Below are 14,224 nucleotides of genomic sequence, written 5' to 3'. Positions count from 1 at the left end.
TCGAGACCTACCAGAGCTGGAGGTGGGTGAAACGATAAGGATGAAACCGCTGCCGGAAGACCACACAGGACTTTGGAGTCTGGGCACATGCCTACAGAGAGTTGCACCATGTTCTTACCTGGTGGATGTTGGTGGCTCCCTCTATTGTTGCAATCAGGTGGATCTGCGCGTAGCAGAGCAGACAAACCAGAACACGCCATACAGTCCAGGCCTAAGGGTAAGGGGCGCATAATTGAGACATGAGCCAACTGAAGGTGAGGCTTCTACCCCACCAAGCTCTCCAGGTCGTGGCCCGAATCCTTCCCGTCAGAGCCAATACCTATTCACGGGTGGGTCGGCTGTGCAAGCCACCGGACAGGCTTACTCTGTAAGCAAGAGACTGTAAACCTGTCCTCTGTTAATAAAAATAATACAAAATAAAAGGGAAGATGACAACTCAAGTAAAAAGAAAATGTAATGCTTTTTCAATTGTTATGACTTGACTATTAAGAACTTAATGTCATGCCGTTACGTTTGCACTTTCAATTGAAAAGGATGATGTTACAAAGTCTAGTTGATAGGTATTCAACTAGCCGGACTGTTCCCCGGACTCCACGTGTAGTGATTTGTACAATGCTTAACAAGGCTATTGAACTTGACATTGGTGTTGGTCTTTATTCCTTTATCTAACATATCAAACTGAAACAGCTTGGATTACGGATTACTTACATTCCCACTTTTGCCAAATGATGCCCAATTGCCCAGAGACAACACGTTGTGGTCCTCCCCCACCTGCCATGTGAATAATGTTGTCATGTCTGCATAAGGGTGGTCGACGTCACCGGTCGGCGGTCGACGTCACCGGTCTTCTAGCCATCGCCGATCCACCTTTCATTTTCTATTTGTTTTGTCTTGTCTTCCCACACACCTGGTTTTAATTCCATCATTACATGTTGTGTATTTAACCCTCTGTTTCCCCCCCATGTCCTTGTCTGGAATTGGTTATTGTAGTGCTTGTGCACGTTATGCTAGTGTGTACCGGGTTTTGTTTGCCCATTGATTTATTGTTCTGTTTACAGTGGTTTTGTTTATTAAACTGCGCCATTGTAAATCAGTTTTTGCTCTCCTACGCCTGACTTTTCTGCCGCCAGTATGCACCCCTTACACGCACGCACATTTTACTTCGGAAATAGGAGTGAAAATGTGTTTCCAAAAAGTTGGTGCAAATCTTTTCAACAATATTGCCAGATGTCCAGGAATGGATTACATCTGTCACGTTCACTTCTGTGACTGGTGTTGGTGAGTACGTTAGCTAAGTAGATAGATGGTACTAGCTAGTTAACTATTTAGTAGCTACTTTCGGTTATACACTTTTTTTCACATTGCTAGTGAGCTAGGCTAGCTATGGTACCATAGATTAAAGAGGAATGATACTATAGCTAGCTAAATACATCAAGCTAACGTGTAATATTAGGTAGTATATCAGACGAAGATGTGCATACAGTGCCTTTAGAAAGTATTCACACCCCTTGACTTTTTCCACATTTTGTTGTGTTACAGCCTGAATTTAAAATGGAAGAAATTGTTTGACACTGATGCATACACAATACCCCATAATGTCAAAGTGGAATTGTGTTTTTAGATTTTTTAAATGTAATTAAAAAGGAAAAGCAGAAATATCTTGAGTCAATGAGTATTCAACCTCTTTGTTATGGCACGCCTAAATACGTTCAGGAGTAAACATGTGCTTATTAACAAGTCACATAAGTTGCATGGACTCATTCTGTGTTCAATAATAGTGTTTAACATTATATTTTTTATGACTACCTCATCTTTGTACCCCACTCATACAATTATATGTACGGTCCCACAGTTGAGCAGTGCATTTCAAACACAGATTCAACCACAAAGACCAGGTTTTCGATGCCTCGCAAAGAAGGGCACCCATTGGTAGATAGGTAAAACATTTTTTAGCAGAAATGTAATATCCCTTTGAGCATAGTGAAGTTATTAATTACAGTATGGATGGTGTATCAATACACCCTGTCACTGCAAGATACATGCATCCTTCCTAAGTCTTACTGGAGAGGAAGGAAACAAACGTAGGCTAATCTTTGCTAAAAATGTATTTTTATTTTATTTAACAGAAAATAGAAGTTGCACACCCTCAATACCCAAGCCTGCCCTGTTTGTTATGGATGATGGCTGTGATGGATTTAGATTGGGTCTTCAACGGCAGTACCTCACAGTCTGGACCCAAAGTTTTGTAAGTCGCTCTGGATAAGAGCGTCTGCTAAATGACTTAAATGTAATGTAAATGTTTTGGTAGTGCTGGTTTGTGATCCACTCCAAACTGTCAGTGCATAAATCTTGTATAAACATTGTGTCAATATTGCAAGAAAATATTGTCATTTCACATAGCCATACCACAAGGTAGCTACTTTACCTGCTTCATTTATGATGAGAAAACTAGTTGAAACTAGCCTATTTGCTTCCGGCGCCGACAGAGATGGCCGCCTCGCTTCGCGTTCCTAGGAAACTATGCAGTTTTTTGTTTTTTTTACGTGTTATTTCTTACATTAGTACCCCAGGTCATCTTAGGTTTCATTACATACAGTCGAGAAGAACTACTGAATATAAGATCAGCGTCAACTCACCATCAGTACGACCAAGAATATGTTTTCCGCGACGCGGATACTGTGTTCTGCCTTACAAACAGGACAACGGAATGGTTCGCATGCAGCGACCTAAGAAAACGACTCCGAAAAAGAGGGAAACGTAGCGGTCTTCTGGTCAGACTCCGGACAAGGGCACATCGCGCACCACTCCCCAGCATTCTTCTTGCCAATGTCCAGTCTCTTGACAACAAGGTTGATGAATCAGAGACTGCAACGTTCTCTGCTTCACGGAAACATGGCTTACTGGGAAGACGCTATCCGATGCGGTGCAGCCAACAGGTTTCTCCACGCATCGCGCCAACAGAAACAAACATCTTTCTGGTAAGAAGAGTGGCGGGGGCGTATGCCTCATGACTAACGAGACATGGTGTGATGAAGGAAACATACAGGAACTCAAATCCTTCTGTTCACCTGATTTAGAATTCCTCACAATCAAATGTAGACCGCATTATCTTCCAAGAGAATTCTCTTCGATTATAATCACAGCCGTATATATCCCCCCCCCAAGCAGACACATCGATGGCTCTGAACGAACTTTATTTAACTCTTTGCAAACTGGAAACCATTTATCCGGAGGCTGCATTCATTGTAGCTGGGGATTTTAACAAAGCTAATCTGAAAACAAGACTCCCTAAATTTTATCAGCATATCGATTGCGCAACCAGGGGTGGTAAAACCTTGGATCATTGTTACTCTAACTTCCGCGACGCATATAAGGCCCTGCCTCGCCCCCCTTTCGGAAAAGCTGACCACGACTCCATTTTGTTGATCCCTGCCTACAGGCAGAAACTTAAACAAGAGGCACCCACGCTGAGGTCTGTCCAACGCTGGTCAGACCAAGCTGACTCCACACTCCAAGACTGCTTCCATCACGTGGACTGGGACATGTTTCGTATTGCGTCAGATAAAAATATTGACGAATACGCTGATTCGGTGTGCGAGTTCATTAGAACGTGCGTTGAAGATGTCGTTCCCATAGCAACGATAAAAACATTCCCTAACCAGAAACCGTGGATTGATGTCAGCATTCGCGTGAAACTGAAAGCGCGAACCACTGCTTTTAATCAGGGCAAGGTGTCTGGCAACATGACCGAATACAAACAGTGCAGCTATTCCCTCCGCAAGGCTATTAAACAAGCTAAGCGTCAGTACAGAGACAAAGTAGAATCTCAATTCAACGGCTCAGACACAAGAGGCATGTGGCAGGGTCTACAGTCAATCACGGACTACAAGAAGAAACCCAGCCCAGTCACGGACCAGGATGTCTTGCTCCCAGGCAGACTAAATAACTTTTTTGCCCGCTTTGAGGACAATACAGTGCCACTGACACGGCCTGCAACGAAAACATGCGGTCTCTCCTTCACTGCAGCCGAGGTGAGTAAGACATTTAAACGTGTTAACCCTCGCAAGGCTGCAGGCCCAGACGGCATCCCCAGCCGCGCCCTCAGAGCATGCGCAGACCAGCTGGCCGGTGTGTTTACGGACATATTCAATCAATCCCTATACCAGTCTGCTGTTCCCACATGCTTCAAGAGGGCCACCATTGTTCCTGTTCCCAAGAAAGCTAAGGTAACTGAGCTAAACGACTACCGCCCGTAGCACTCACTTCCGTCATCATGAAGTGCTTTGAGAGACTAGTCAAGGACCATATCACCTCCACCCTACCTGACACCCTAGACCCACTCCAATTTGCTTACCGCCCAAATAGGTCCACAGACGATGCAATCTCAACCACACTGCACACTGCCCTAACCCACCTGGACAAGAGGAATACCTATGTGAGAATGCTGTTCATCGACTACAGCTCGGCATTCAACACCATAGTACCCTCCAAGCTCGTCATCAAGCTCGAGACCCTGGGTCTCGACCCCGCCCTGTGCAACTGGGTACTGGACTTCCTGACGGGCCGCCCCCAGGTGGTGAGGGTAGGCAACAACATCTCCTCCCCGCTGATCCTCAACACGGGGGCCCCACAAGGGTGCGTTCTGAGCCCTCTCCTGTACTCCCTGTTCACCCACGACTGCGTGGCCACGCACGCCTCCAACTCAATCATCAAGTTTGCGGACGACACAACAGTGGTAGGCTTGATTACCAACAACGACGAGACGGCCTACAGGGAGGAGGTGAGGGCCCTCGGAGTGTGGTGTCAGGAAAATAACCTCACACTCAACGTCAACAAAACTAAGGAGATGATTGTGGACTTCAGGAAACAGCAGAGGGAACACCCCCCTATCCACATCGATGGAACAGTAGTGGAGAGGGTAGCAAGTTTTAAGTTCCTCGGCATACACATCACAGACAAACTGAATTGGTCCACTCACACTGACAGCGTCGTGAAGAAGGCGCAGCAGCGCCTCTTCAACCTCAGGAGGCTGAAGAAATTCGGCTTGTCACCAAAAGCACTCACAAACTTCTACAGATGCACAATCGAGAGCCTCCTGGCGGGCTGTATCACCGCCTGGTACGGCAACTGCTCCGCCCTCAACCGTAAGGCTCTCCAGAGGGTAGTGAGGTTTGCACAATGCATCACCGGGGGCAAACTACCTGCCCTCCAGGACACCTACACCACCCGAACCACTGCCTGTTCACCCCGCTATCATCCAGAAGGCGAGGTCAGTACAGGTGCATCAAAGCTGGGACCGAGAGACTGAAAAACAGCTTCTATCTCAAGGCCATCAGACTGTTAAACAGCCACCACTAACATTGAGTGGCTGCTGCCAACACACTGTCATTGACACTGACCCAACTCCAGCCACTTTAATAATGGGAATTGATGGGAAATGATGTAAATATATCACTAGCCACTATAAACAATGCTACCTTATATAATGTTACTTACCCTACATTATTCATCTCATATGCATACGTATATACTGTACTCTACATCATCGACTGCATCCTTATGTAATACATGTATCACTAGCCACTTCAACTATGCCACTTTGTTTACTTTGTCTACATACTCATCTCATATGTATATACTGTACTCGATACCATCTACTGTATGCTGCTCTGTACCATCACTCATTCATATATCCTTATGTACATATTCTTTATCCCCTTACACTGTGTATAAGACAGTAGTTTTGGAATTGTTAGTTAGATTACTTGTTGGTTATCACTGCATTGTCGGAACTAGAAGCACAAGCATTTCGCTACACTCGCATTAACATCTGCTAACCATGTGTATGTGACAAATACAATTTGATTTGATTTGATTTAGTTAGTTAGCTAGCTAGCTTATATTAACCAGTAATACAAAATATGCCTAAACATTTTAAAATGTTAGCCGTCACCTTGAGGTTTGAATTTGTTATGTGTTAGCTAGCTGGGCTACAAGTTAGCTTTTAACGTTACCATCCTATCAAGCCTAGCTAGCTAGCTCAAATGGCTGTTGGCCACATTAGCTAACGTTCTTGATTCTAGTTACTAGGATAAATTAAACATCTCCAATGAGCTACTCACTTTGGTGTTTACGTCTTTGAAGTATTTTCTGTGGAGCTTCTCACTTCTTTGTTTCTCCAGTTGTCAGTTCGACCACACACCATTTACACACTAATTTGTCACGCTCAAATAAAATAAATGACCGTTTCAACTCCACAGTAGAAAATGCGTGATTCGTGTTGCAAGTCTATCAGTTCGTGCTTTTAGCTTGTGGTTTCACCACACCTTTATCCAGAGGGAATACAAAAAATGATAGCTAGTGCCTAAAATAATATGGATGTAATATTTGTCCAATTGTTGAGCATGTCCACAAAACTCAAATAAGCATTAGAAATTGATTTGCAAATCTCGATATGAACCTTAGTCGTGCGCATATGCATTGTATGTGCTGAGAAAATATATTATGTGGGGCTACTGTCAGTATTTGTCATTATATATATAAAATAAGATGTCCACATAGGCCTATCTCAGGACATCGAATGAGTCAATATCCGGAGGGAATCCAAAAATGATTTGTTCTCGAAAGGAAAATATGGATAACATATTTGTCCAATTATTGAGTAGGTGCTGAAACATCAGAAATCAGAAATCGTCCTTATTACAGCATAGCGAGATTCAGATATGGACCTCAGCCAAGAGAAGCATATCTGGAATCAATATAGCTTTATATCCTGAATGTGCTGAGAAAACACATATGGATACAGTCAGTATTTGTCAACATGAAGAGAGAAAATAGGATATCACATTTCTCAGGATATAGAATGAGTCCATATCCGGCCATAGGAAAATGTCCATACTTGATAATTGGAATGATCCCAATATCATATACAGTATGTCTGACAGACAAATTCTGAATCTAGATGTTTCAGGATACGGTGCATATCCACAAAACTCCAAATATGCATTGGAAAGGGTCTGTAATTCTCTAGAATATCAAAAATGTGTCATGTTAAGATATCCCCTGATCTGGACCATTTTCGCGCAGTGCTCTCTATAGGCTGCTGCATCGTCGTCAGTGATCAGTCCTGCAAACTTGATGATCGTGTTGGAGTCGTGCACGGCCACGCAGTCGTGGTTGAACAGGGAGTACAGGGGTCCCCGTGTTGATGGTCAGAGTGGCGGATGTGTTGATGCCTACCCTCACCGCCTAGGGGCGGCCCATCTGGAAGTCCAATATCCAGTTGTAGAGGGATGTGTTCAGGGTCCTGAGCTTGGTGATGAGCTTGGAGGTGACTACGGTGTTGAATGTTGAGCTGTAGTCAAGCACTGCATTCTTACAGAGATATTCCTTTTGTCCAGGTGGGTAAGGACAGTGTGGAGTGCATTAGAGTTTGCGTCATGTGTGGATCTGTTGGGGTGCTATACGAATTGGAATAAGTCCAGAGTGTCTGGGATGATGGAGTTGATGTGAGCCATGACCAGCCTTTTAAAGCATTTCATGGCTATAGATTTGAGTGCTACGGGGCGATAGTCATTTAGGCAGGTTACCTTGGCATGGGGGACTATGGATTACAGGCCACATCTGCGCTGAGCTAAACACCCATATTCAACCTCTCCCCTAACACAACTCTCGTTTGGCTACATTCATGGCCGCCAGAATTTCATAATGAGCTAAATGGAAAACGAGGCCAAATCAGGAAGTTCAGCCTTCCTTTAGCTATACTGACTGTAAGATATAATCATAAAATATGTATTTAGTTATGCACTGTCATTTGATCATCATCAAACCATACTGACAATAAGATACCTTGAACTTTAACAACAAAAGACAGTCCTCTTGAAAGTTGCCCAGACAGGCAAACAGAAAATATTGGGTAGAAGCCGGACAAAACAATGAAAAATGAAACGCACACTCACATGCAGAAAGAAATCTTGGAACAATGCTGACAAATGAAGTGTCCTTGCAGTGCTGTTTTCATCCAATCACATAATATATCTCCCATCGTCTCTGCCTCAGCTGCACCATCTAATTTCCCCAGCCTGGTGTCCTTGAGGCAAGTAGACTGAAGCCAAATAATTTTGAGGGTGGTTCTACTTCAAGGTGAAACAATCGAGCACCCAATTATTTTGGCATGACATATCCAGGCCTTAGATAAAGCAACGAGAAATAGAACAGAATGGTGGGAGGGGTGTGCCTCTATGTTCCCAATAGGCAGCCTCATATTTACCTTGATAATAACTGTCCCAATCACAACAGTAATGCATCTTGTGAGGTTAAAACAAACATAGGGACTAGTAAACCGCCCATGAGCAAGGCCTCAATTTTAGCGAGTGGCAAATAAGGAGGTTTTAATGACAGACAGATGCAAAATTTTGGCTGTCACATTTTTCGAATTGGGAGCTCATTTCTTTTCATTGGGGGTTTTAAATAAATGAACAGGGTAGATTGCATTGCCCAGAGCGAGACAGAGGCTATGGTATGTCCCAGCCAAAATGGGCCTTGGCAGATAGACTTTTTGGACAGAAACCCAGAGCTAGGCTTGGTCATCTTTGACTCGGCCAAAAGAAAGAATAAAAGCAGACAAAAGCAGGCAGTGAAAAGCGAGAGGGGGTGCTCTGTTATGGGTTTTTTGTTTTTGTCTATGGACTATACAGAGCTTAAGGTCATTTCAGATCCGGAGTGTGAGTTTCCCTAGGAAGCTGCACCAGACATAAACCCCTGGACCCAGAAAGATGAAAAGTTTCGGAAAGACGGGAGTGCGAACATTCACCTCTCTGCTAAACTGCTTCAAAATGTATTTGAATATATTTAGTTGTAGATATAAATAGGGCACCCACCATGGAGTGACTCCCTCCACTGATCACATGATGATTAGATGTGGAGAGGGGATATTTAAAGGCAACGCATAGGGGAATGATGCTATTTGGAGTCTCTCTGGGAGACTAATTTACCCATATTTACTTCATACACAAATGGCTGCTTAGCTTTCAATTTACAGTGCCTTAATTAAAATAAGTTGATAATTAATTTGAGCATATACTATAGTATCCAGTGGCGAACCGTGGTTATTGGACCTAGGCCTGATTTTATTTTCCCAAAGCGTTGTACCAAACTCAAGAATCAAAAAGAACATAGAGACAGCACCCGCACTAATGTTACCAGCAACAACAACCACACTGCTTACACAACCTTTGGTAGCCCAACGCCATCAATATCACACTATCACCAAAAGTGACAACAGTGACATCAAAGGATGTGAGTTTGACAAGCTTGTGATGCTGAAGGGACCCTAATACCTGCGCACTCCATGTAAAATAAAATATTAGTCTTCTTGAACGTCGCTGATCCACAGACAACGGTGCTTTACCCAGTGGTGTTCTCTTGTAATATACTGCCTATTGACTAGGATAGGTAGAAAGAACCCTCTGTGGAAAGGGTTCTACATGGAACCAAAAAGGGTTCTTCAAAAGGATTATCCTATGGGGACAGCTGGAGAAGCCTTTTTAGGTTTTATACTGAATGTTTCCCATGTTTCATGACCTAAAATACAACATCACAGAAATGTTCCATATGCACAAAAAGCTTTTTTCTCTCAAATTTGTTTACATCCCTGTTAGTGAGCATTGCCAAGAAAATCCATCCACCTGACAGGCGTGGCATATCAAGAAGCTGATCATTACACAGGCCACTCTAAAATGTGCAGTTTTGTCACACAACACAATGCCACAGATGTCTCAAGTTTTGAGGGAGTGTGCAATCTGCATGCAGACTGTGGGAATGTCCAACAGAGCTGTTGCCATAGATTTGAAGGTTCATTTCTCTAACATAAGCTGCCTACAATGTTGTTTTAGAGAATTTGGCAGTATATCCAGCTGGCCTCACAACCGCAGGCCACGTTTAACCATGCCAGCCCAGGACCTTCACATCTGGCTTCTTCACCTGCCGGATTGTCTGAGGAGGAGAGGCGGGTGCTGAGGCGATATGTCTGTAATAAAGCACTTTGTTTGGAAAAACCTATTCTGATTGGCTGGATCTGGATCCCTAGTGGGTGAGCCTGGCTCCCAAGTGGGTGGGCCTCTGCCCTCCGACACCTCATATGCTGCCATATGAACGGAATAAATGATATATTATTATTTAGTTTGGCACTTGGGAGCCACAGTCAGTCATGTGAAATTCATAGATTAGGGCCTAATGAATTTACTTCAATTGACTGATTTACTTCTATGAACTGTATTTTTCAAATTGTTGCATGTTGCATTTATATTTGTTCAGAATAGATAGGCTAAGCATTTCCAAATCGAAATGTACAACTATTACTTCCCATTGCAAACATAGTTATCATGTTCTGCACACAAAGTAACCAGTGATCTAAAGATTAAATGCAACAATGTTTCACATGCATAACGCATTATTTTTTATTATAGATAGCTACAGCAAGCGAGCTGCCATAAAAAAAAAAATTCCACTCACCAGATGATGATCGTTTGAAACTTAACTTGAAAGTTAATCTTGAATAGTGCTAAGCGAAGAAATTAGCATCAACATCCTCTTCAATAGCATCTGCTACTGCAGCCACTGCCGCAACCTAGCCTACAACAAAAATTAGCTAGCATAAACCGTCGGAAAACTACCGCTCGCTATTGCCCAGTGACCTGTCGGCTTTTGAGAAGGTGGAAGTTTTTATACATTTTTGTAAAAATGTGATTGGTTGATTCCACCGTCACTCCAAAATTCTGCTCTAATACATTTGAATGGAAGATGCCTTCTACCAGAGAGGAAGAAGCGAAGTGACAGGGATAACTGGGCGTTTTTTCCCTCTCACCAGGTGAGGAGGTTTTGTATGGAGGTCAATGAGAGAGTGTCGAATTTGGTTAACAATGAATTGAATGGCTTATTTGCTTCTGTTCTTTTTTAATCAAATATAAGATTCATAATGATTAGGTTGTTATACCGGTGTACTTTCCAACACAAACTGAAGAGATTGAATCAGAATGACATTGAAAAGAAGAATATATTCCAAAATATAATTTAAATAATATTGAAAAGATAAAATATAATTTTTTGAATTGAACAATTATTTTATAAATCATTGGGCCTTCTCTGAAGGGATAGAAGGCCTTGACAGTTCTCCACTGATAGTATCCATACTTTAACAACCAAAATAATAATGATCACTTTTGTAAACACTATAAAAAATAGAATGCTTTACATTTTTAACATTACTTTTCATGGCATGCATAGAAATTGGGGGGGTGAAAAAAACAGAAGAAGCAATTTTCATCTGGAAAGTGTACAAATAACATACCACTGGGATTGGGGTTGGGTCAGAGAGTTAATTGGGGTCCAGGATATACATTGAGCTCCACAAGTACTGGGACAGTGACACATTTATCAGTGACACATTTATCATACCCCAAAGACATGCTAACCTCTCACCACTACAATAACACAGGAGGTTCGCATTTTGTGGGGGTATGATATTTATGCCTCTGTATCTTTCTCACTCATCATTCACGACTCATTCAGGATTATCCGTAATCATGGCAGCATCCACATTAATGTAATAGTGTATAGAAACACATTCTATTCTTATTTACAATCAAATAGACTCCAAAATGACATAAAACATTGTTTATCATAAACTATTGGGCACTAAATAATCTATGAATATGGGACCAAATACTTAATTTTTGACTACTTTAATACACAAGTTAATTTGGTCCCCTATAATAGGGGACTATGTACAAAAAATGCTGTAATTTAAAATTAAAGCTGACAGTCTGCACTTTAACTTCATAGTCATTGTATAATTTAAAATCCAGTGCTGGAGTACAGAGCCAAAACAACAAAAAATGTGTCCCTGTCCAAATACTTTTGGAGCTCACTTTATATCAGTAAAACAATGCCCCTGCAGCATTATTTAACAGGTACTTACCACACAGCTCTTGCCATGCCTGTATGGCAGATAGCCAACTCTAACCTCTCCACAGTAAGGGTCATAGATTTCAGTGGGTACAGCCATCGTCTATAGTTTTCCAGTTTCCATGATCTTGTCATTAATGTATTTCAGCTACTACAACAGTAAAGTACTTCAGGTCTATTATGTGTACTCACTGTGTTAGTCATAGTTTATTTGATTAACGGGAGTCCTCTGCTCTGTTTTTAAATGTAAAAGCAATTACATTTGCTGCAAGTCTAAAAGAAGTGATATCAAACCCTAAACTGTTTGAGCCCATAAGATTCCTATAATCATCTTATTCCCTCTTGCTCTCGTTTTGTCGAGTGCTGCTCATGTGTAGTGAATGTGATATCTCAGTGCATTGAGATGTATATTTTCATATGATGTAATTGACTATTGGTATCTGTGGTAAATATGTAGTGATAATGTAGAACTTGGATTATATTGTGGTATGGTAAATGGCCCTGAAATGTTAAAAAGCAACTACTACTTAGAATTACATAAAAAATGACTATGACTTACATGCATCTCAGATCGTATAATGTCCTTGAGATGGAGGCGATTATGTATATAGATCTAAAGTAAACATTTCAGATCTACAGTAAACATACTCAATGCAATCTCAAGCTGAAGTATACCATACTCATTTTGGATGAAGAGGAACCCTCCCAACCTTCAGGCTATTCTCAAACAATATACAACCCAAGTACTCCATTCTGCCACCTCTGGTCTATTGGCCCTGCTCAACCCAGTCCAAGCTCTTCTCTGTCCTGGCACCCCAATCTTCCAAAAACATCTTAAACCCTACCTCTTCAAAGAGTATCTTAAATAATCTGATGGCTACTTTATTGAGGAAAAATGTACTTACTATGGCTGTGATACAGTATGTAGTTTACCACCTAGCTATCTTAAGATGAATGCAATAACTGTAAGTCACTCTGGATAAGAGCAGCTAAATTACTAAAATGTAATGTAAATGTAAGAGCCTGATAGTACAGTCTATTTGACATGTTAGTTATTTTTAAACAGTTCAAAGAATCGGGGTCAAAACAATGGGACTCAATGGGTAGGATCAATAGCTAGTTTAGTTGAATAAACCAGACTTAGTTGAATAAACTGATTTAATGTAAAGTAACAGTATTTTGAAGCAATGTTTTCGAAACTGTCTGTAAATACAGTAAATTACAGAATGTTATGATGACAGTAGCCTCTACCATGCTTTTACCTCACATTTTGTATGAAAGCCTGTGGATGTTCTTGTCAGAAAAAGACTAAAAGAAGGTGGAGGGTATCCAAGCTGTCCTCCCCTTCCAACAATTGGAAAAGGCACATAGAAATATAGGTAGACATTTGAAACCAAAAGCCAATCATTTTCAATTGTCCCCACATGGGATAGTGTCATTACAACCAAATTATATAAACATTAAATAAAAACAATTTCTGAAATATCAATTAAAAAAACTATAGACTGCTAGAAGTGCAAGCACCGTAAATGAGATAATAATTAACTAATTTGCGCTTCTGAAGATGGATGGAAGGGGTGGTTGTTTAAAAAAAACTGTGTCTACTTACAGCCAACCATCCAGCAGCCTCTTGAAATCAGCGCTCCACTCATACCTACTTTTCCAATATAAACTTCCAAAGGCTCTTGAGAACAACTTGAGGGAGGCCTGGAAGCTGAGGCTATGATGACAGCAATGTGAGGTAACATGTAAGTGGATCAAAGGTTTGGATGCTTCCATATGCAGATTTGTATGTGTGGCACCGTGAGAGGCATGGGCATAGGTGTTGCGGAAAGACTCCCAGTGCAGCACCATGGACAGAGCCAACATAGCACAGTAGACAGGTGCGCTCATTTCAGCATCATGGACAGCGGAACTCAGTTCAGCACTGTGGAAGGCTGCGCAACCTTCAGACCCAGTCCAGCTGAAGACAGCGTCACAGCTCTGCTCACCCAACGCACCCGTGCAGGATTACTAATCAGCACACCTGCAAGGCATTCCCTAATCAATTTACTGGCACAAAAGGGCAGGCTGGACCTCACTCAAATGCAGCAGTTACGTGCAACGTTACCCTCCCACTGTTTCGCGCGCCTTCCACAGAATCATCAATAAGGAGATTTATTTAACCACTCTCGTGCCTAGACAATAGACGCTAAAGTAAAAGCATCTGAAACTTCAACGTTTACTCATTGCAGCTTGTGTAGTCGGGCACAACCCACTG

The sequence above is a fragment of the Oncorhynchus nerka genome, linkage group LG9a (assembly GCF_034236695.1).
Source record: "Oncorhynchus nerka isolate Pitt River linkage group LG9a, Oner_Uvic_2.0, whole genome shotgun sequence".
In the NCBI taxonomy this organism is placed as follows: domain Eukaryota; kingdom Metazoa; phylum Chordata; class Actinopteri; order Salmoniformes; family Salmonidae; genus Oncorhynchus; species Oncorhynchus nerka.
The sequence above is the reverse complement of the archived record's forward strand: the minus strand, read 5'-3'. Positions refer to the sequence as shown.